Below are 23,786 nucleotides of genomic sequence, written 5' to 3'. Positions count from 1 at the left end.
ATGGCTGCTACAGTGAAGGGAAACTATTAAAAAAAAAAAAAAAAAAAAAAAAAACCTGCTGTGAAGCCACAGGGCATCTGTTTTACAGTATCATTTCAGAAACTATGACATGCCAGTTGTCAACATGTGTGCTTTATTCCAAACACAACATATTATGCCATGCCACAATCATAATGGGATCATACCTTTCTGAGACATGCTGTGTTCTTAAATTAAATACAGCACACCATGTAATACGACTGGTGTGTCATATTGTCCATACTGATAAAGTTCTTTCTGTAAGGTGTTGATAGAGGCAAGTTCCTGCTGCCAGATACTATGCCTTGCCACAATGAGACTGCAAATTTCCTTGCCATTTTTCTCCATAAAAAGCTTTTACCCTCACAAAACACAAAATGAGGTCAGAATCCCATAGACAGTTAACTGATGAAAGGTGCATACTTAATTATAGATTAGCTTGGGGAAGGAGGTATGTAGAATGTTCTTTTGGTATGTTAGTGTTGAAGTTCTGGGTGTTGGATCATAGGGAACTTCTGTTTAGGTCTTTATCTTTTTTATTTTCCAAAAAGTACTTAAATTAATTTCGAATGCTGCACCTGTCTCTGGAATTTCCCTTACAATCATTTCTCACTCCTTATGTTCTGCATTCCCATTGCTGTAATTAGCACTGCTCTTGTAAATATGTACTCCACAAGACCAACATAATGAATACTGAACTCAGGATTATTTTTTACTTTCCTTCAGAGACAAACGCAAAACAAAAGGAGAAAGCCTCGTAAGTTGCTGATAGTGCAGATGCATAATGTGCGAAAGTGTAGCAGTCAACATTGTAAGTGATGTGGAATGCCAGATGATGTGGTTATGACACATCAGTCCAATAGGCGCTGCCACTTTTGACTGTGTGGAAACCATCTGAAGTTACAACCTGGGTGCAAGCCACATGTCACACTTGTTCGGCAACTGTTTAAATGGTATTGCGTACATGGCATGCCGCCACAGCAGTTTCACATTTTTTATGTGCCTGCTTCCCAACTGTCAGCACAGTCCGAGTGAAATGAAACATATAAAGGCATGAGTTTTAACTTAATGTCTTTGAAAAGATGGAGAATACATTGGATTCACCCATTTTCTATACTTTATGTACAGGTGTGTGTTGTTTTGCACAACTTTATGCTTGAGAAAGATGGCTATGAAACTGAATATCTGAAGATATGTTATGAATAACTGGGCTTAAACAAGTGCAGGCAGCTGGTCAGAGACGTTGAGAAATTTGAACAAATAACGTGAAAAACATAATGATGGATTACTTTTTGACTTCAGCTGCGTCCATAAACTGGCTTCTAAAATAGTGACTTTGATTAGTAATCAAAATGTCTTCAGTCCTGGATTCGAACCCCATTGATGCTTAAACTTATGTTGCGGGATCGGTGTGTTGAACCCGGGACTCCAGATGGCAGAGCTGAAGCTGGGACCCAGTGTGCCTTGTTTTGTCAGGAGGCCGAGAAAGTTCAAGAGTGTCAAGGGGCAGTGCAGAGTGATACAGCGGTATTCAGTAACATTCGTTTATTCTGAATTTCCAGTACTCGATAGGTGAAGCGTAGTGTCGGTGTGCCGCCTGCGCGCTGTCCTGTGAGTCCAGCCGGTTCAGCAGACTCCTGGTATGCTGATGCTGCTGCTGCCATCACCAAGGCCGCCCCACTGGAAGTTGGCCACGCTCTCCCAGTCGCCACCTGCTGAGGCACTGAAATTTGCGCTGCGCTGCTGCCCACGATTCCGGAGACTGCTACAGTCCCTGGTCCTCGGCGCCCTCAGCTCTGTTTGGCCTGCTCTGTCCAACCATGGGACGAAGGTGGGTGTACTGGTCACGTGTAGCCCTCGGGCCGCCAATGCTCACAGGACAAGACTGGACTTGAACCCGTGCCCTTCTGGATGCTGTGCCGCCACTTGCTGCTAGTGGTGCTCGCCGATGGCAACACCCACCACTGTCTCTGGAACTGTTGCAGTGCTGCTGCGCCTCCTGCAGCGTACACCTCGCCCAGACCCCGGTACGTCAGGTGGGAAGTGAATGTGGCCCATAGATTCAAGTGGAACCGAGCCCCTCCTGGACCCGCTGCAGACCGCTGTCACTGCCCTCTTTCAGGCAGACCGTGCAATCTCCAAGTTCCAGGCTGCCATTCCATCCTGCCCCAGTGTTGTGTCCCCGGAGGCAGAATATAGCCTGAACAAGTACATAGAAAACAGAATACAAGTTTATGCAGAATACTTATAACATTGCTGCCAGACTGGCCCCTATAAGCGAAGACCAGTACATGTCCGTCCCGACGCTCGGCTGACCTGGCACACTCTAACCCAAGCTAAAATTGTCCATCTATTTATATCAGTTTTTCCCTCAAGGTGCGTTTACACTGCAATTTGTATCGGCACGTCTATGAGATACATGTGTATGCGACTTTGCGACATGTATCGCGACTTGTATGAGTTGACAAGTATCAACCTCATACATGTATGAGCGTGCATTTACACTGGTTGATTTGTATCACTGTGCGATGGCTTCCGACGACGATTTGGAAGATTTCACATTTTTATGTGCTGGTACACTTGCTCTTTTGGAAGATGATAGGAAGAAAAGGCGGAGGAAGCGTAGATGGTGGCAGAGAGAGTTTCTTCGCAAACGCGCTACTCACGCAGCTTACGCAATGCTCGTTCAAGAATTAACGCTAGAGGATGGCGCATATTTTAGAAATTATGTGAGGATGAGTATGGAGGATTTCCGCAGTTTGTTATCTCTTGTGGCTCCTCTTGTGTCCAAAACCAAAACAAACTTTCGGGAAGCGATTCCACCACAGGATCAGTTGTCAGTAACACTCCGTTTTTTGGCCACTGGGGATTCCTTTTCGACGTTAATGTATCTGCATAGAATATCAAAAAGTGTCATATGCAACATTATTCTTCGTGTTTGCGAGGCCATTGTGCAAGTTTTATCCCAAGAAGTGAAGGTAAAAGTTTTATATATATCAGAGTATGTAATACATTATATCATTTTTTCATGCATCTGGCACGTATATCAATTTTTTGCTATTATTCCGGCAACCTCGTGTGATAATGTTTACAACGGATGCTAATGCCGACAATCGTGTGTGAAACGTTGGCTTTAGCAATCGCGCGACAATGCATATGTTTTGTCATGAAATCTTCGTTTTACGAGGGCAATTACTTTTAACGAGCAGATGAGGAAAACTATCAACGAGGAACAGCAGCACAAATTTTCTACCGCATCGTTGATGTTGTCAACATAACCACATGAGGCTGCTGGAATAGGAACTAAAATTTTAACGGCACATACATTTTGCACCATAAATTTTCTCAAATTTTGCTGAAATGGGTTAGCTTTTAGTTCTTTGGAACGACTGACATGCTTCACTCAGTAATACAATATCACAATTTCTGAGGACACTTTCTGCACAGAAAAGATATCCAACAACATTAATTTGTATTTAGTTTTATTAAGTAGTACTTGACAGCACATGACATGCATATTTCAACATTTATACATGTTTTTAAAGAATCCATAAATTATGTTGCATTCGCATCTATTAGTTCATCGTTTGCTTCCTGCAAACATCTGTATATTCCGTTCTCAAGTCTTGCCATAATTCTAGTATGGCCATTTTCCTAAAGAAATCTGAGCTTATTGGCGACAAAGTCATCCAAGTGGGTAAACTGGTCCCTTTTTCTGCCTGCTAAATTGTCGCCAAATTTTCTTAAGGTCTGTAAAAGACCTTCTCAGTCTTCATCCATGTCTCTCTTCAGTGCACTTGATCTACCACTTCCACTTGGACCCCCCAGGGGATCCACAACTCTTTTGTGGATACGTGCGTAGCGAGCACGGGACCCCGAGCTGATGTGGCCTTCCTTCCTTTCCGGGCTGCATACCTTCCCTTTCCGCATCCTTCCCCATCCCCCATCTTCGCCCCCCCCCCCCTCACCTCTGGCTCTTTCCTTCCTTTTCTCCCCCTCTGGGGGAATGGTTTGTGCCTACGTCCGGAGACGGACGCTTGTAAATGTACCACATTCTTCGCCTTCCTTACTTGTAAGTCTTCGTCCTTCCTTTGTCCCTCTCTTTTCCTTACCTCTTCTCTCTACCCTTTTCTCCGCTGCGGCGTTTGAGACCTCTTCTTTCCTTTCCCTTTCCCTTTCTCTTTCTTCCTCCCTGTGCGTGTCTGAAGGCCGCCCCACGCACTTCCATGCGTAGCCGGTGACGGGGTAACGCGTAATTCCCCGCCCCGGGTAGACAGGTAGGACACGTACGTACCCCCTGGTAACGGCCAGGCCCAGGGAGGGGTGATTACCCGAGCTGATACCTTCCGAAAGTGCCGATTGGTCCCTCCGTCCGTTTGTCGGGAGGTGTGACCTGAGGTGTGAACAATCACCTAAGGCGGGAGTGCCCTCAGAGAGGGCCCCCACAAGGGAGGAGCGCGCCATCGGAGACGCCGGTAATCATGGGGGATTCTTCCGCAATGGTTTCCTCATCTTCCACTATGTCTGCTCACAAACGTAAGTTCACTGAGTCTCAACCACAGTCAGTTCTTCCATCGTTGCCACAGTTCCTTGTTGTTTCTCGGTCTGACGAAGGTCACGACTTCTCCACAGTCAACCCTTTCATAATTCAGAAAGGTGTCGACGCAATTGCAGGTCCTGTAAAGTCTTGTTCCAGATTACGGAATGGCACCCTGTTGTTAGAAACACACAGTGCCCTCCAGGCACAAAAATTGCTGCGTACCTCACTACTACACACTTTCCCTGTCCGGGTGGAACCGCACCGTACCTTAAATTCCTCGCGTGGAGTTGTCTATACACGCTCCCTCGATGGACTGTCTGACGAAGAAATTCAGCACTACCTGTCAGACCAGGGCGTAACGGCTGTTCATAGAGTTACGAAAAGGGTTGACATGAAGATCATTCCAACCCGCACTGTCTTCTTGACATTTGACAAAGTTCAACTCCCATCGAAAATCAAAGCAGGCTATGAGATAATTTCCGTTCGCCCTTACGTCCCAAACCCTACGCGTTGCTATCGATGTCAGCGGTTCAATCACACCAGCCAGTCCTGTTCCAATCCGGCCAAATGTATTACGTGTGGAAAGGATGCCCATGAGGGTGTTTGTCCACCTCCATCCCCTCGCTGCATCAACTGTATGGGTGACCACGCTGCTTCCTCTAGAGATTGCCCAGTTTTTAAGGACGAAAAGCTCATCCAGGAAATTAGGGTGAAGGAAAAGGTGTCGACCTTTGCTGCTCGAAAATTATTCGCCAGTCGACAGCCCACCATGCCTCAGACAGGCAAATACAGCACTGTCCTTGCTTCCCCTCGGCCAACAAAGGAGGCGGCCACGCAGACTTGCGACCTCACCTTTAGTGCCACGGTCGTCCGATCGGCCAGCGCAAAGATCGCCCGTTCAACTTCACCACTTTCGCCTGCCCACTCTTTGGCTCACCCTTCGTCGGGTTCTGCTAAATCTCGAGCCCAAAAGTCAGACACCAAGTCTTCGAAGAAAGAGCATACGCGTGAAGAGTTTTTACGTACGGCAACTTCACCACCATCGGTTCCTCCTTCCTCTAAACCTCATACTTCCAAGAAGGCTACAAAGAAACCCAGTTCCTCTCCTTCTCCGCCAAGGCGTGTCCCATCCACAGCGCCACCTGGCGGAAATCGCCCTCGGCCGTCTTCTGTGTCGCCGAGGCGCACTGCTGGTGGCCGGTCAACCGGCCGATCGCTGGTGGCAGGAGCTGCTCCTGACCAACCTATGGATCAGGATCTTCTGCCTTCGGCCGAATGCCATTCCATGCTGTCGGTCGCAAGCTCTGAGCAGTCGTTGAGTTGACAGCACCCTTGGTCACATTCCTCCATTTTCTGTTCACCCTATGTCCATTATCCACTGGAATATCCGCGGCATTCGAGCCAATCGGGATGAATTGTCGATCCTCTTACGATCCTACTCGCCGGTCATCTTCTGTCTTCAGGAAACAAAGCTGCGTCCTAATGACCGCTTTGTTCTCCCTCATTTTCAGTCCGTCCGATATGACCTCCCCTCTGTGGAAGGCACTCCAGCCCATGGAGGACTCATGATTCTTCTCCATGATACTCTCCATTATCATCCAATTCCCTTAGACAGTTCCTTCCAAGCTGTCGCCGTCCGTCTTTCCCTTTCTGGATACACGTTCTCTCTTTGTACTGTATACATTCCATCGTCCACACCAATGGCACGAGCTGATCTCCTTCATCTTCTTGATCAGCTTCCACCCCCCTATTTGCTGGTTGGGGACTTCAATGCCCACCACCCGCTTTGGGGATCTCCACATCCTTGTCCACGTGGCTCCCTATTGCTAGATGTCTTCCACCAAGCGGATCTAGTTTGCCTCAACACTGGGGTCCCCACGTTTTTGTCTGCCTCCACGACAAATTTATCTCATTTGGACCTTGCGATCGGTACTGTTCCGCTTGCTCGTCACTTCGAATGGTTCGCCCTTGATGATACACACTCGAGTGACCACTTTCCATGTGTCCTTAGGCTGCAGCCTCAACTGCCATATATGCGCCCGCGACGCTGGAAGTTTGCCCAAGCCGATTGGACACTTTTTTCGTCTCTAGCGACATTCGATGACCGTCGCTTTCCCAGCGTCGACGATGAGGTCACACATATTACCGACGTTATTCTTACAGCTGCGGAACGTTCCATTCCACGCACCTCCGAATTGCCCCGGCGCCCCCCAGTTCCTTGGTGGAACGAGGCATGCCGTGACGCAATCCGTGAGCGGCGACGTGCTCTTCGCATTTTCCGTCACCATCCTACTTTAGCAAACTGTATCCGCTATAAGCAACTCCGTGCGCGATGCCGTCGCGTCATCCGCGATAGCAAGAAGGCAAGCTGGCAATTCTTTATTAGCTCCTTTAACACCTTCACTCCCTCCTCGGAAGTTTGGAGTCGGCTTCGACGGTTCTCAGGCGCGCCTAGTTTCTCCCCGGTCTCTGGGCTCACTGTCGCGCATGATACCTTAGTGGACCCCGTCGCAATTTCTAACTCATTGGGTCAGCACTTTGCTGAGATTTCGAGCTCTTCAAATTACCCGCCAGCGTTTCTCCCGAAGAAACGTGCAGCGGAAGTACGACCTCTTGCTTTCTCCTCTCAAAATCGCGAAAGCTACAATACTGTTTTCTCCATGCGGGAACTCCAACATGCCCTCTCTTCTTCTCGCTCCTCCGCCCCTGGATCGGATGGTATCCATGTCCACATGTTGCTGCATTTATCAACCCATAGTCTGCGTTACCTCCTTCGCCTTTATAATCGAATTTGGACCGACAGTACCTTTCCCAGACGATGGCGGGAAGCTATCGTCGTTCCCATTCCGAAACCTGGAAAGGACAAACATCTCCCCTCTAGTTATCGCCCCATTTCTCTCACGAGTAGTGTCTGTAAGATTTTGGAGCGTATGGTGAATTACCGTTTAGCTTGGTGGCTGGAATCCCGCAGTCTTTTAACACCTGCCCAATGCGGATTCCGAAAGCATCGCTCTGCAGTTGACCATCTTGTTGCTCTCTCCACTTATATCATGAACAATTTTCTCCGGAAACGCCAAACAGTAGCAATATTTTTTGATCTGGAGAGAGCATACGATACCTGTTGGAGGACAGGCATCCTCCGAACACTGTTCTCTTGGGGCTTTCGAGGCCGGCTGCCCCTTTTTCTTCGCGAATTTATGGCAGAGCGAACATTTAGGGTGCGGGTGAACACTACTCTCTCCCGTACTTTCTCTCAAGAAAACGGGGTACCCCAGGGCTCCGTGCTGAGTGTTGTACTGTTTGCCATCGCTATAAATCCAATTATGGATTGTCTCCTTCCTGACGTCTCGGGCTCCCTCTTTGTGGACGATTTTGCGATCTACTACAGCTCTCAACGGACCAGCCTTCTTGAACGACGTCTTCAAGGATGTCTCGATCACCTCCACTCTTGGAGCCTCGACACCGGCTTCCGTTTTTCTCCCAGTAAGACCGTTTGTATTAATTTTTGGCGACGTAAGGAGTTTCTTCCGCCCTCCTTACATCTAGGTCCTGTCAACCTTCCGTTTTCAGACGTCACTAAATTCTTGGGTCTTATGTTTGATAGAAAACTGTGCTGGTCCTCCCACGTTTCCTATCTTTCGGCTCGCTGTCTGCGAACGCTCAACGCCCTCCATGTCCTGAATGGTACCTCCTGGGGAGCGGACCGAGTGGTCCTTCTCCGCCTCTATCGCGCCTTAGTGCGCTCGAAATTGGACTATGGAAGCATCGTCTACTCCTCTGCTCGGCCATCTATTCTTCGGCGTCTCGACTCTATCCACCACCGTGGATTACGTTTAGCGTCTGGAGCTTTTTACACTAGCCCTGTGGAAAGCCTTTATGCTGAGACTGCTGAACCTCCGCTGTCCAATCGGCGAGCGGTCCTTCTGAGCCGTTATGCTAGCCATCTGTCTTCCATGCCTGCTAATCCAGCCCACGAACCTTTTTTCGACGCCTCCTTTGATGTAGGGTATGCAGGCCGCTCCTCCTCCCTACTACCCCCGGGAGTCCGCTTCCGTCAACTGCTCCATTCTCTTTCCTTCCGCTTTCCTAAAACCTTCTTGACAACTTGGGGTACAGCACCGCCTTGGCTTCGTCCCCGTATCTGTCTGCTCCGTGATCTTTGTCAATTTCCCAAGGATGGTACGCCTTCACTTGTTTATCGTCGGGCCTTTGCTGCTCTATGTGCACAAATGACAGACGCCACCTTTATTTACACCGACGGCTCGAAAACATCGTTGGGTGTAGGGAGTGCCTATATTGTTGGCGACGCCCCAAATCACTTTCGGCTTCCCGACCAGTGTTCTGTTTATACTGCGGAGCTTTTCGCTGTTCTCCAGGCTGTCCACTACATCCGCCGCCATCAGTGGATACAGTACGTAATCTGCTCAGATTCTCTCAGCTCTCTCCTCAGTCTCCAAGCTCTTTACCCTGTGCACCCTCTGGTCCACCGGATTCAGGACTGTCTGCGCTTGCTCCACCTGGGGGGCGTCTCGGTGGCGTTCCTCTGGCTCCTGGGACACGCTGGTATCTGTGGGAATGAGGCGGCTGATATAGCAGCCAAGGCTGCAGTTTCTCTTCCTCGGCCAGCTATTCAGTCGCTTCCCTTCACCGATCTACGGAGCGGTTTATGTCGCAAAGTTGCTCATTTATGGCATGCGCATTGGTCAACACTTCCCCGCAATAAATTGCGGGAAGTGAAAGCCCTTCCTTGCGCTTGGACCTCTTCCTCCCGAACGAGTCGTCGGGAGGAGGTAATTTTAGCTAGACTCCGGATAGGGCACTGTCGTTTTAGCCATCGGCATCTATTAAGCGGCGATCCTCCCCCACTCTGTCCCCACTGCTCTCAGCTGTGGACGGTAAGACACCTTTTAATTGAATGCCCCTATTTTAATCCGTTATGCTCCCGTCTACAGCTATCGCCTGATCTATCGTCGATTTTAGCAGATGACACGCGCTCAGCCGACCGCGTTCTCCAGTTTATTAGTGACAGTGAAATGACGTCAGTCATTTGAAGTTTTATCGGGGACCATCAACCCCTCTCTGTAGTGGACTTTTAAGCCTTGTTTCTGCTTTTCGTGTCCAATTTTTTGAGTTTTGTTCCCATTTTTGCTGTTTTCCATTTTCAGTTTTTATTCTTTCCTCAGTCGCGGACCGGGCGCTAATGACCATAGCAGTTTTGCGCCCTAAAACCAAAATAAAAAAAAAAAAAAAAAAAAAAAAAAAACTTCCACTTGGACTTGGAGTGGTACAGGGTGACACGGTTGCAGATCCACTTTCATGTGGAGGCACAGAGATGACTGGAGTTGTTTCCACTTCCACAGTGTCTTGTGGGGGCTTGGCAAATGTCACCTCCTCCATTTCTGTTACATCGAAAGGGAAACTAATGCTTCCTTCTGCGCCTCCTTCACCATCTCCTTCTGCGGCTGGGGCTTCCACGACCTTTAAAATACATAACACATTTCTAAGGCAAAGTGAGCTGTATGTTATATATACATTATAATCAAAGTATCTTAATGTACTGAGAATTTTTTGAGTGTCCATGTGTAAATTAAATTAAAAAAGTAACAACTTTCCAGCTTGCTGCTACAGAAGAGGAATGACTGAAAATTGCCAAAGAATATGAAGAAAAATGGAATTTCCCCAGGTGTTGGGAGCTATGGTTGGGAGGTACATTGACATTGTGGCACCACCCAACAGTGGAACAGTTTATTTTAATTATAAAGAGCGCTTCAGCATTGTTTTGCTAGCAATTGCTGATGCTAATTGTAGAATAATTTACGCTGATGTTGGCACACATGGGAGGATTTCAGATGGTGGTGTCCTTAAAGACACCACATTTTACAAAATGTTAGAAACCAGAACTCTAAATATACCACCATCAACTCCTCTTCCTGGTAGGAGCAAGCCTGTTCCATATGTTTTCGTCGCTGACGAAGCCTTTGGCATAGAGGAAAATATTATGAAACCATTTCCAGATCTGCATGAAAAAAATAGTTGGCAACGTATTTTTAACTGCAGAGAATGCAGAGCAAGAAGAGTAATAGAAAATGTATTTGGGATTATAAGTGCTGTTTACAGAGTGCTGAGGAAGCAAATGCTTCTCAGTCCGGAAAAGGCTACAGTAGTGGCACTAGCCTGTGTTTATTTACATAATTTTCTTCAAAACAGAAAACCTCAAAGGTATTGTCCAGCAGGAACATACGACAGAGAGGGAGATGATGGCAACGTAATACCTGGGTCCTGGAGGGACACCCCTACTGTGCTCGAGCCACTGCCCAGAACTGGCCGAAGAACTTCATTGCTGAATGACAACAGAAGAGAATATGCTGAATACTTCTGCAGTATTCAGAGCTCCATCCCATGGCAGTATGAAAAATAAGTTCCACATCATTGTTAAATGATGACATAAAGGAATATGCTCTATTCTTCTGCAGTATTCAGGACTTCAAACCATAGAAGTATGGAGAATCATGTTTTTCAGTGAAATTGTAAATAATTGTAAATATTCACATTATGTAAAGCATTAGCACGAAAAAATGTTGCCAAATATATGATTAATAAAATAATATAACAAATTTACTTACTGGTACTACTTCATGTGTGCTCCTATGAGAGAGTGGTTTGTAATTGTCTCTTATGAACTGCATACTTTCAAAAGCATACCATGTAGAGTGGCACACATTGCTTATAGCACTTCCAGTACCTTTGCTGCTCTTCCTTTTTGCTAACTCGCGACTATATTGGCTTTTTAAATTATGCCACTTGTCCTCACATTCCTTCCTTGACACATTAAATGCCTTAGCAATTTCCTCCCACTCATCGTATCTTTTCTGAATGTTCTTATAGTCTCCTAGTTTCACATCCCATATACAGGGATGCCTGTCCACTGCCTCATAATGCAGTGTATTTTGTTTTGACGAAGAAGTCATGGCAAATTTTAAAGTATTACACGCGGGCACAACACACGACACAATACACAAATACCTACACAACAGACAACAGTCGGCACCTCCAAAGCTCAAACAGCCGCCAAAGAGCCTGGTACTACGCATGCGCTAATCGTCAAAATAAGCGGCAGGCGACAAGATGACAGGAAATGATAGTACTGCGCATGCGCGAGTTCTTCAAATGTCGCTCATACATGTCGCGTATATGGCCAAAAAGCGATATACAAAATGTATACGCGACATGTAAGAGCTCGAGGGTCCGCATAGAAGTTCCGTGAATTTTTGTATGAGGTGATGTATCACGACATGTCAAATTGACATGTCGCTCATACATGTCACGATACATGTATCCCAGTGTAAACGTACCTTCACTTCTGATGTATTGTCATAGAGAGACAGAAACTATGGCAGGGATAACTTCCCACATGTCAGCTACTTACAAATCGCCACTCTGGCTTTGTGCCCCGCCTCATACATCGCATTAACTTAAAGCAATGCTGCAGTTTCTTGCCTCGTTGTTGCTCCACTCAAAACAAATTGTGCATGCAATACTGCTGTCGCAGCTCCGCACCTGCGAGTGCCATGTTTACCTTGCCTGGCCCATTGGCTGTTGACTGTTACCACACTCTGCCAGCAGCCCCAGATTTCATCGCCCAACTGTGCCTTCATTGAATTTTGACAGAATTTCCCTTTCCTTCGACTAGGACTAATACTAGCGCAGCACTTTGAATAAAAATCATCAGCGGTGGTGGCCGAAGACTTCTGGCATAAGAAGTCACCCTCATTCAGCCAACGACCTTGTCAAAGAGGGTGGAGAAGCGAAAAGAAGTTCAGGGGACTCTGTTGCCCATGGGGTGGGAAACTGCCCCTAAAAGATGGAAGAATTAACAATGTCAATGGCATGAGGATGCATAAGGCAATGGAAACCATTGCATTAAAGACATAATGAATATCCACAGGACATGTGGCCTGCAACAGAAAAAGTGTCATGATGATCTGCTCAATGGCAAAGGATTCCAGACTAGTCCCCCATTTGGACCTTTGGGAGGGGACTGCCAAGGAGGATGTGACCATGAGAAAAAGATTGAATAACCAGTTACAGGACAACATTCTACAATCTGGGGCAGGGAATGTCAGAAGTTTGAACATGATAGGGAAGCTAGAAAATCTGAAAGGGAAATGTTAAGACTCAATATAGGTATAGTGGGGATCAGTGAAGTGAAATGGAAAGAAGACAAGGATTTCTGGTCAAATTAGTATAGGGTAATATCAACAGCAGCAGAAAATGGTATAATGGGAGTAGGATTCATTATGAGTAGGGAGGTACGACAGAGAGAGTGTTATTGTGAGCAGTTCAGAGATAGGGTTGTTCTCATCAGAATAGACAGTAAACCAGCACTGACAATGATAGGTCAGGTATACATGCCGATGTCATAAGTCAAAGATGAAGAGATAGAAAAAATATATGAGGCTATTGAATGGGAATCCAGTTTGTAAAGGGAGATGAAAATCTAATAGTCAATGGAGGACTGGAATGTGGTTGCAGCGGAAGGAGTAGAAGAAATGGCTACCAAAGAATATGGGCTTGGTACTAGGAATGATAGAGTACAAAGACTGATTGAGTTCTGCAATAAATTTCAGCCAGTGATAGTGAATATTCTGTTCAAGAATCACAAGAGGAGAGGACTTCAATTACATTACACCATGGTCAGGAAGAGATTCCGAAATGAGGTACTGGATTGTAAGTCATATCTGGGATAGATTGAGATCACAATTCAGTAGCGAAGAAGAGTAGGCTGAACCTTGAGAGGTTAGTCAGGAAGAATCAATGCACAATGGAGTGGGATACAGAAATACTGAGACATGAAGAGGTATGCTTGGAGTTCTACAATGCTGTAGATCTGTAGATAATGTGACAAGGAATAGCTCAGTAGACAGTTCAGTTGAAGAGGACTACATATCTCTAAAAAAGGCAATCACAGACGTTGAAAAAAAAAGGTACAAAGAGGGCAACTGTGAAGAAACCATGGGTAACAAAAGACATACTTCAGTTAACCAGTGAAAGAATGAAGTACACAACTGATCAGGGAAATTCAGGAATACAGAAATACAAGTTACTTAGGAATGAAATAAATAGGAAGTCCAGAGCAGCTAAGGCTAAATCGCAGCAAGAAAAATGTGAAGATATCGAAAAAAGAAATGATTGTCAGAAGGACTGACTCAACATATAGAAAAGTCAAAACACTCTTTGGTGAAATTAAAAGCAAGGGTGGTAACATTAAAAGTTCAATGGGAACACTGCTAAATGCAGAGGAGATAGTGGATAGGTGGAAAGGCTACATTGAAGGTATCTATGAGGGGGGGAAACTCATTTGATGATGTGGTAGAAGAAGAAACAGGAGTTGATTAGAAGAGTTAGGGGATCCAGTATTAGAATCAGAATTTAAAAGAGCTTTGGAAGACTTCAGCAGAAGGGATAGATAAGATTCCATCAGAATTTCTAAAATCATTGGGGGAAATGGCAACAAAATGACTATCCACATTGGTGTGTAGAATGTATGAATCTGGTGTTATACCATCAAACTTTCATAAAAACATCATCCAGGCAGTTCCAAAGGTTGCAAGAGCCGACAAGTGCAAGAATTACTGCACAATCATGTTAACAGCCTGCACATCCAAGTTGCTGACAAGAATAATATACAGAAAAACAGAGGAGAAATTTAAGGATTTCTTAGATGATGATCAGTTCGGCTTTAGAAAAGGTAAAGGCACCAGAGAGGCAGTTCTGATGTGGTTTATAATGGAAACAAAACTAAAAAAAATCAAGACACATTCATAGGATCTGCTGACGTGGAAAAAGTATTCAATAATGTAAAATGTTGGAAGGTTTTCGAAATTGTGAAAAAAATAGGTTTAAGCTATACAGAAAGAGGGGCAATATACGATACATACAAGAGCCAAGAGGGACTAGAATAGAATAGGGAACAATAAAGAGTGGAAGACCAAGAACAAAGTGCTTGGATTAAAAAGGGTGTAAGACACGGATATAGTCTTCTGCCCCTTTAGATTAGATTAGATTTACTTTCATTCCAATTGATCCGTAGTGAGGAGGTCCTCCATGTAGAACATGTCAGAAAAACAACAATACGTGACAAATATTTACAACTCAAACAAATAAGCTAATGTACCATTCCACAGGTCCCAAGTGGAATGATGGTCATTTTTTAATGAACAATATATGAAAGGATCATTTTACAAATACTAATGCACTGAATTTAAAATAAAAAAGTTTTTTTTATTTATTTATAAGTTAATAAACGTGTAATACAACTACTATAATACTTATTTACTATGAAACATTACTGCACTGAAATGGTGCAGAAGTTAGATTGTACTTTTTTACACACACACACACACACACACTTATTTACAATGAACACATTACTGCACTGAAATTGTGCAGAAGTTATATTGATATTACAAAGATAATGTAACTTACCAAACGAAAGCGCTGTTATGTTGATAGACACACAAACACACACACAAAATTCAAGCTTTCGCAACCCACGGTTGCTTCATCAGGAAAGAGGGAAGGAGAGGGAAAGACGAAAGGATGTGGGTTCTAAGGGAGAGGGTAAGGAGTCATTCCAATCCCGGGAGCGGAAAGACTTACCTTAGGGTAATTTTGAATTTAATTTAATTTTTAGAATATATAAAACTAAGGAAATGGCATTCAATGGGAAATACCCAGTATGAAACAGAACTGTAATTGAAGATGACATTCTGGAACAAAACCTTAGAGATTTATTACTTTTAATGAAGATAAGACTGTAGATGTTCAGTTACAGAGATATCAGAATGGATGTGTGCACAATTATCAGAACATTAAAAATATATGCAAAGAATCATAAAAATGAAATTCTATGAGCTCATGGCTGTACCTGGGTTCTGAAGAGGAAATGTTCAACCCACAGTCAGGTTGCTGAAATTGAATAGTTTTTGCAGTAAATGACAGAATAGAACAACACAAACAAAACTGGAACAAATGAAAGAAATGAGGATTCTGAAGATGGTCTTACAATACAGACCCAGAGAAAAGAAGAACATAGGATGGCCACTTAAAAGATGGATCTAATTCTTCCGTTCTTTTTGGATTGTCCTGCACCAGCGTAAGGCTGTTGTTTACTCAATTCGTGACTAAATAGAGCAAATGAATGTTAATGACAGTGACTGGAAAGAGGTAGGAACTGTAAGATTTAATGGTAAACATATTGCATCGTGCTTGTGCACACTGCAAATTCACAGCCGATATGTGAGTGCATGGTATATGCGTGGTGGTAGATATGTATGTGACTTCGGGTGGCTGTAAAGAAGCAGCTGTTATCAGACGAGAAAGCATCAGTAATCTTATCCAACTTCCACCATCGTTTGTGAATGGTATTCTCGCTCTTTGTCGCACACCGCAGCTGTGTAATGGCCATGCACCTGCATTGCTCATACTACATGTGGATACTGGTACTGTAACAAGTATTTGTAAAATAATTTGTCTATTGATGTGCCTCTGCTGCTGTTTTGGGGGAGATGTTCTCTGTCTCTCCAAAGCTCCTTCCTAAAAGGTATGTCTCCTGTTAACAAGAGAGGATGAGGCAAGTAGCTGCTGCAAAGAAGTGCAGCTGCAACTACTGAGTTCAGATTATGTTTTTATGATGGCACGTGGTATGAAGGTAAACAGGTTGAGAATTGAATAGTGCTCTGATCTCGAAAAGCGACTCCTCAACTGTCACAATACAAAATCGACGGAAGGAAGGAATACATTCAGTGTGAAATGAAACATGAATTACAGTATTCTCGAGCCCAAAAGAACATATCAGAAAAGAAAGAAGTTCTGCATCAATCAAAAAGCTTGTGTCTGTATGAAAGGTTAACTTTAACTATAATATTCCTTAGCATCAGGTGCTTCTATATTTGAAAGATGAGTTGAACGTAGAGTTGGGTCAACTCGAGTTACTAAGCCAAGTTACCTTGGGTTGAGGAGACTTTTGAGTCAATCCAAGTTACCACTGTCACTAACTTGGGTTCACACAGTGCGTGGTGACCACTGCTATCTATGACAGTTTCGTGCAAGGTTGGAGTTTATCACCAGCATGCCAACCAAACCTGAGTTGAGCCTGTTTCTACAGATTGGGACGTCACTCATTGTGATTTTTAAAAGTGCAGTAACTTCTTGTAATTTATTTTGTTTGATCGAAATTCGTGTAGCATTTGATACATAAGACCTGCACCTCTTCGCTAGAAAATTTGCTTGCTGTAGGATGGGTGCCGGGTTCGATTCCTGGGCTTGAGAATGGTGTCTGTGTAGAATGATTCTCCCTGACCAACAAAACACACAAGGGCCAAAGCATATTAATTATCTGTTTCAAAGCACATCAGTATATGACAGCTAATTTATTAACAAGACATAATGCACCAATTCATACTTCACGATTGGCTCTATTACTTAACTGCTATCATATCTTTGATTGCAATAAAGAACAATGAATATTATAAATGAAGCTCCTTTAAACATGTTATAGACTAACAGATCCTTCTAACTGTATTATTCATAAGACAAATGTTCAAATGCATGTCCGCCTTGTTGGATGTGATGATGTAAGCATCTCTTAGTATCAGCATGGATAACTACATTTCTGCAGATACTAAAGCATGAACGTATTTGTTCCTTTAACACATTTGGATTTTCCCATTTCGTTTTGTAAACCTTGGCTTTGATATAACCCCATAAGAAAAAATCCAAGGGCGTGAGAATCAGGCGATCTCACTTGCCATCAGATGCAACCACCATGACCTATCCACTGTTCAGGGTACACATTGTTGAGATAATCCTTAACTGCTCTACAATAATGGAGTGATGCGCCATCATACTGAAACCAATGCCCCACTACAGACTGAAGTGGAATGTCTTCCAGAATATTTCTCTGATTCAGCTCATTCTGTAGGAACTGCAAATACAGTCGACCAATTAGTCTGTGAGCCGAATAAATAACAATCATATGGTCTCATAAAATGCTGCACCATGCATCAACAGCCCAGTGTGCTTGCATGTGATGTGGTCATAACCAGGGAGGATTTGCAGGTGCCCAGCAATGTAGATTGTGTCTACTGACAGAGGCGTCATTGGAGAAATAGCATTCATCTCCCAATAAAATCTGTCTGATGAAATCTGAGTTTACTGGTTCTTTATTTATGAGATGTCGGTAGAACAATATCTGAGTTTGGAAACTGTTTCCATTTAACTGTTGGTGTATGTGCAGCTTAAAGGGATCATTTCACGGGATGTGTGACATGTCGCACCATCTTCTTAAAATCAAAAATCGTCATTTTTATCATTAATGGGGAAAAACCAATCAGAAAGCGTGTTTCCCTGATAGTCACCATTACAGTGATGGCAGCTCCCTCATCATTTTAAAAACAGTACAGACCGATCACTCCTGCCCAGAACCCACACCACACAGTCGTGTGAGGGGATGCATCTCGTTTTCCACAGTCCCTTGAAGATTTTCATCACCCCAAATTCTGAAGTTCTGGTTACTGATGCACACACTGAGGTGGAAGTAAACCTCATCTGAGAAAATTGTTCTTTTTGTGAAGTTCTTGTTCTCCCCTTATTGAGCAAATACCCATTGAGCAAATCAATGTCTCTTTCCATGATCTGCGGGCTTCAACTCTCGTGAAGTTGAATCTTGTACACATGCATTTTTAAATCGTTAAAAAGGATTTCATGCAGTGAACTTGATGATGAATTCAATTGTCCAACTCATCGGAGAATCGATTTTTTTGGGCTTATGGTCACATGGTCATACAAACAGCAATGTTTTCTTGCATTCGAACAGAATGTGGTCGTCCTGTTTCCTTCACAGAACCCGTGGTCTCAAGACTTCCAGATCGACTTCCAAACTGATGATTCGGTTGTAGCAGCATTATGTTCGAGTGTCACACGCAACTCACGATTGGTCGCCGTGGGACTTTCACTGTTTTTGTAATAACTTTTTATCACTTGAATACATTGCTCAGTTGTTATCTGTTTCATGATGAAAATCAACATCAGACAACAATATTCACCTCACAAAAGCTATGGGAAGGATCGCAGATAACAAACATGAGAAAACCACGGCTGCCAACAGTCATATGACAAAATGGCGCAAAATTCCTTACTTCCCGGAAACCCGTTAGAAAATTGAGTGACAGAGAAAAGCGTCACAGATGTTTAGCTTACTCCATACACCAAGCTAAAGTATATTGCTTTCCATGTAGACTTTTTCACATTTTCAGACACAGGTGGTAAAAGGATGTTGTGACTTGAAAGAATTTTGAAAAGACATGAACAAAGACACATGGAGTGCATGATTAAATGGATGGGATTCTGTAAAGGCATCAAATCCAGAGAAACTCTAAATAAGTATAGTATTTCCTCACAGCCCATCGAGAATCCCTTCACCTTAACGATAGTGGAAATTTTATAGACCTTTTTTAACTGTTATCCAAATATGATCTAACACTAAAAGAGCGTTTGCAACATATTAAAGAAAATCGTCTGTGTTAACATTATCTGAGCCATGACATCGAAAGTGAATTACAAAGAGCATCAAGCAAGAAAATGTTATGCTTTCACGATCGATTGTACTAGTGGTGTGAACCCAGTGATCTCTATACTGTGTGAACTGTATGGAACAAATGCCAATAATATTAAGATTTTGCTACTCTCTAACTGGAGAGATAGAGCAACATTTCATTGGATTTATTGCCATCACAGAAACAATGAGACAGTATTTAACAAATGCCATTTCAAGGAACTAGAAAATAATTACCTACATATCCACAACAGACGAGGACAGCGATATGATAATGGCGCCATGGATGGCATTAATGAAGGTATTAGAACGAGAATACTCAATATTAACCCACCAGCATTCTTCACACAGTGTCGATGCCATTTTTGGGAGTTGCTTTTAATAGATGTGGCTATTACTTCTACAACAGCCAAAACATTTTTCGGCATCATCAGTAATGTTTATGTGTTCTTTACAATGTAAAGTAAGCATTAGGATCATATAAAAACTAAATTAAAATCTGTATTAAAACATCTGTATAAAAAATCACGGGAAATAGAATCGGAGCAGTAAAAGTGAACGACCTGTAAAATATCACTAATGATTCCGAAACTCATAGCAGTTGTGAAGTAGTCTTGAACGATATGCTAACTTTTGAGTTTATTGTTGCACTGCACACGTGGTATGAAACTTCACTATCTGTGAACAATACAAGTAAACTATGGCAACCCCCGTGAACCATGGACCTTGCCGTTGGTGGGGAGGCTTGCGTGCCTCAGCGATACAGATGGCCGTACCGTAGGTGCAACCACAACGGAGGGGTATCTGTTCAGAGGCCAGACAAACGTGTGGTTCCTGAAGAGGGGCAGCAGCCTTTTCAGTAGTTGCTGGGGCAACAGTCTGGTTGATTGACTGATCTGGCCTTGCAACACTAACCAAAACGGCCTTGCTCTGCTGGTACTGCGAACGACTGAAAGCAAGGGGAAACTACAGCCATAATTTTTCCCCTGGGCATGCAGCTTTACTGTATGGTTAAATGATGATGGCGTCCTCTTGGGTAAAATATTCCGGAGGTAAAATAGTCCCCCATTCGGATCTCCGGGCGGGGTCTATTCAAGAGGACGTCGTTATCAGGAGAAAGAAAACTGGCGTTCTACGGATCGGAGCGTGGAATGTCAGATTCCTTAATCGGGCAGGTAGGTTAGAAAATTTAAAAATGGAAATGGATAGGTTAAAGTTAGATATAGTGGGAATTAGTGAAGTTCAGTGGCAGGAAGATCAAGACTTTTGGTCAGATGAATACAGGTTTATAAATACAAAATCAAATAGGGGTGATGCAGGAGAAGGTTTAAGAATGAATAAAAAAAAATAGGACTGCGGGTAAGCTACTACCAACAGCATAGTGAACACATTATTGTGGCCAAGATAGACACAAAGCCCATGCCTACTACAGTAGTTCAAGTTTATATGCCAACTAGCTCTGCAGATGAAGAAATTGATGAAATGTATGATGAGATACAAGAAATTATTCAGGTAGTGAAGGGAGGGGAAAATTTAATAGTCATGGGTGATTGGAATTCGAGAGTAGGAAAAGGGAGAGAAGGAAACGTAGTGGGTGAATATGGGTTGGGGGAGAGAAATGAAAGAGGAAGCCGCCTGGTGGAATTTTGCACAGAGCATACCTTAATCATAGCTAACACTTGGTTCAAGAATCATAAAAGAAGGATGTATACATGGAAGAATCCTGGAGATACTAGAAGGTATCAGATTATATAATGGTAAGAGAGAGATTTAGGAACCAGGTTTTAAACTGTAAGACATTTCCAGGGGCAGATTTGGACTCTGACCACAATCTATTGGTTATGAACTGTAGATTAAAACTGAAGAAACTGCAAAAAGGTGGGAATTTAAGGAGATGGGACCTGGATAAACTGACTAAACCAGAGGTTGTACAGAGTTTCAGGGAGAGCATAAGGGAACAATTGACAGGAATGGGGGAAAGAAATACAGTAGAAGAAGAATGGGTAGCTCTGAGGGATGAATTAGTGAAGGCAGCAGAGGATCAAGTAGGTAAAAAGACGAGGGCTAGTAGGAATCCTTGGGTAACAGAAGAAATATTGAATTTAATTGGTGAAAGGAGAAAATATAAAAATGCAGTAAATGAAGCAGGCAAAAAGGAATACAAACGTCTCAAAAATGAGATCGACAGGAAGTGCAAAATGGCTAAGCAGGGATAGCTAGAGGACAAATGTAAGGATGTAGAGGCTTATCTCACTAGGGGTAAGATAGATACTGCCTACAGGAAAATTAAAGAGACCTTTGTAGAAAAGAGAACCACTTGCATGAATATCAAGAGCTGTGATGGAAACCCAGTGCTAAGCAAAGAAGGGAAGGCAGAAAGGTGGAAGGAGTATATAGAGGGTCTATACAAGGGCGATGTACTTGAGGACAATGTTATTGAAATGGAAGAGGATGTAGATGAAGATGAAATGGGAGATACGATACTGCGTGAAGAGTTTGACAGAGCACTGAGAGACCTGAGTCGAAACAAGGCCCCGGGAGTAGACAACATTCCATTGGAACTACTGACGGCCTTGGGAGAGCCAGTCCTGACAAAACTCTACCATCTGGTGAGCAAGATGTATGAGACAGGCGAAATACCCACAGACTTCAAGAAGAATATAATAATTCCAATCCCAAAGAAAGCAGGTCTTGACAGATGTGAAAATTACCGAACTATCAGTTTAATAAGTCACAGCTGCAAAATACTAACACAAATTCTTTACAGACGAATGGAAAAACTGGTAGAAGCTGACCTCGGCGAAGATCAGTTTGGATTTCGCAGAAATGTTGGAACATGTGAGGCAATGCTGACCCTACGACTTATCTTAGAAGCTAGATTAAGAAAAGGCAAACCTACGTTTCTAGCATTTGCAGACTTAGAGAAAGCTTTTGACAATGTTGACTGGAATACTCTCTTTCAAATTCTTAAGGTGGAAGGGGTAAAATACAGGGAGTGAAAAGCTATTTACAATTTGTACAGAAAGCTGATGGTAGTTATAAGAGTTGAGGGACATGAAAGGGAAGCAGTGGTTGGGAAGGGAGTGGGACAGGGTTGTAGCCTCTCCCCGATGCTATTCAATCTGTATATTGAGCAAGCAGTAAAGGAAACAAAAGAAAAGTTCAGAGTAGGTATTAAAATCCATGGAGAAGAAATAAAAAGTTCTTTGAGGTTCGCCGATGACATTGTAATTCTGTCAGAGACAGCAAAGGACTTGGAAGACCAGTTGAACGGAATGGACAGTGTCTTGAAAGGAGGATATAAGATGAACATCAACAACAGCAAAACGAGGATCATAGAATGTAGTCGAATTAAGTCGGGTGATGCTGAGGGAATTAGATTAGGAAATGAGACAATTAAAGTAGTAAAGGAGTTTTGCTATTTGGGGAGCAAAATATCTGATGATGGTCGAAGTAGAGAGGATATAAAATGTAGACTGGCAATGGCAAGGAAAGCGTTTCTGAAGAAGAGAAATTTGTTAACATCGAGTATAGATTTAAGTGTCCGGAAGTCGTTTCTGAAAGTATTTGTATGGAGTGTAGCCATGTATGGAAGTGAAACATGGACGATAAATAGTTTGGACAAGAAGAGAATAGACGCTTTCGAAATGTGGTGCTACAGAAGAATGCTGAAGATTAGATGGGTAGATCACATAACTAAGGAGGAGGTATTGAATAGAATTGGGGAGAAGAGGAGTTTGTGGCACAACTTGACAAGAAGAAGGGACCAGTGGATAGGACATGTTCTGAGGCATCAAGGGATCACAAATTTAGCATTGGAGGGCAGCGTGGAGGGTAAAAATCGTAGAGGGAGACCAAGAGATGAATATACTAAGCAGATTCGGAAAGATGTAGGTTGCAGTAAGTACTGGGAGATGAAGAAGCTTGCACAGGATAGAGTAGCATGGAAAGCTGCATCAAACGTCTCAGGACTGAAGACAACAACAACAATGGCAATAGGTTCAAATAAACTTGAAAGTCGACATTGATACTTTAGATTCATTTTGTGACTGGATTCGAGAATTTCCCAATAAGGATTTGAAACAAGCGTTGCAGAAGCTAAATTGTTAGTAGAAAAAAGTAGTTATGAAATTAAGTTTCGATTTAAAAAAAAGAACACAGAAAAAAACGAATGTTCGGTTATAAACAAATTAATGAACCTCTATAATGTGTAGTAACGCACTGCAGGGTTAACTTTTTTAACACAATTATAGATGCTTTAATAGACGACACTGAATATCGATCCAAAGCGCCGATTTTATTTACGATAGAGTTTATTTGAAATGTTTATCCAAGGAAGACCTTCTCAAGCAATGTCATAATTTAGGTACAATACTTTGAGAAGGCGAAAATAGTGACATACAGCCTTTTGTACTTTATGATGAACTCCAGCTTTTATAATCGAGTCCAGTGGGCTCAATCAAAAACGGAAAACGACTTATTCAGTCCATTTCGGAAAATTATTTGGAATAAGTATATCCAGGTGTTTACAAAACAATCATAAACATGCTCACAGTTCTGATAAGTAATCCTTCGGCCCAGAGGAGCTTCTCAAAGTTAAAACTGATTAGTACC

The 23,786-nt window shown here is 43.3% G+C and overlaps 1 long non-coding RNA gene across 1 annotated transcript; it reads right to left on the bottom strand.

The window, feature by feature from the left end:
• Positions 1-1,548: 1,548 nt before the first annotated feature.
• On the bottom strand, positions 1,549-23,430 carry LOC126253257 (uncharacterized). Its single transcript, XR_007545931.1, has 2 exons — positions 23,372-23,430; positions 1,549-2,218 (listed from the first exon to the last, which is right to left on the bottom strand). It is a non-coding gene; the product is annotated as an uncharacterized LOC126253257 (long non-coding RNA).
• Positions 23,431-23,786: the final 356 nt, after the last annotated feature.

This window comes from Schistocerca nitens, chromosome 4 (assembly GCF_023898315.1).
Source record: "Schistocerca nitens isolate TAMUIC-IGC-003100 chromosome 4, iqSchNite1.1, whole genome shotgun sequence".
Classification (NCBI taxonomy): domain Eukaryota; kingdom Metazoa; phylum Arthropoda; class Insecta; order Orthoptera; family Acrididae; genus Schistocerca; species Schistocerca nitens.
This window is presented reverse-complemented; position numbering and strand designations above follow the sequence as displayed.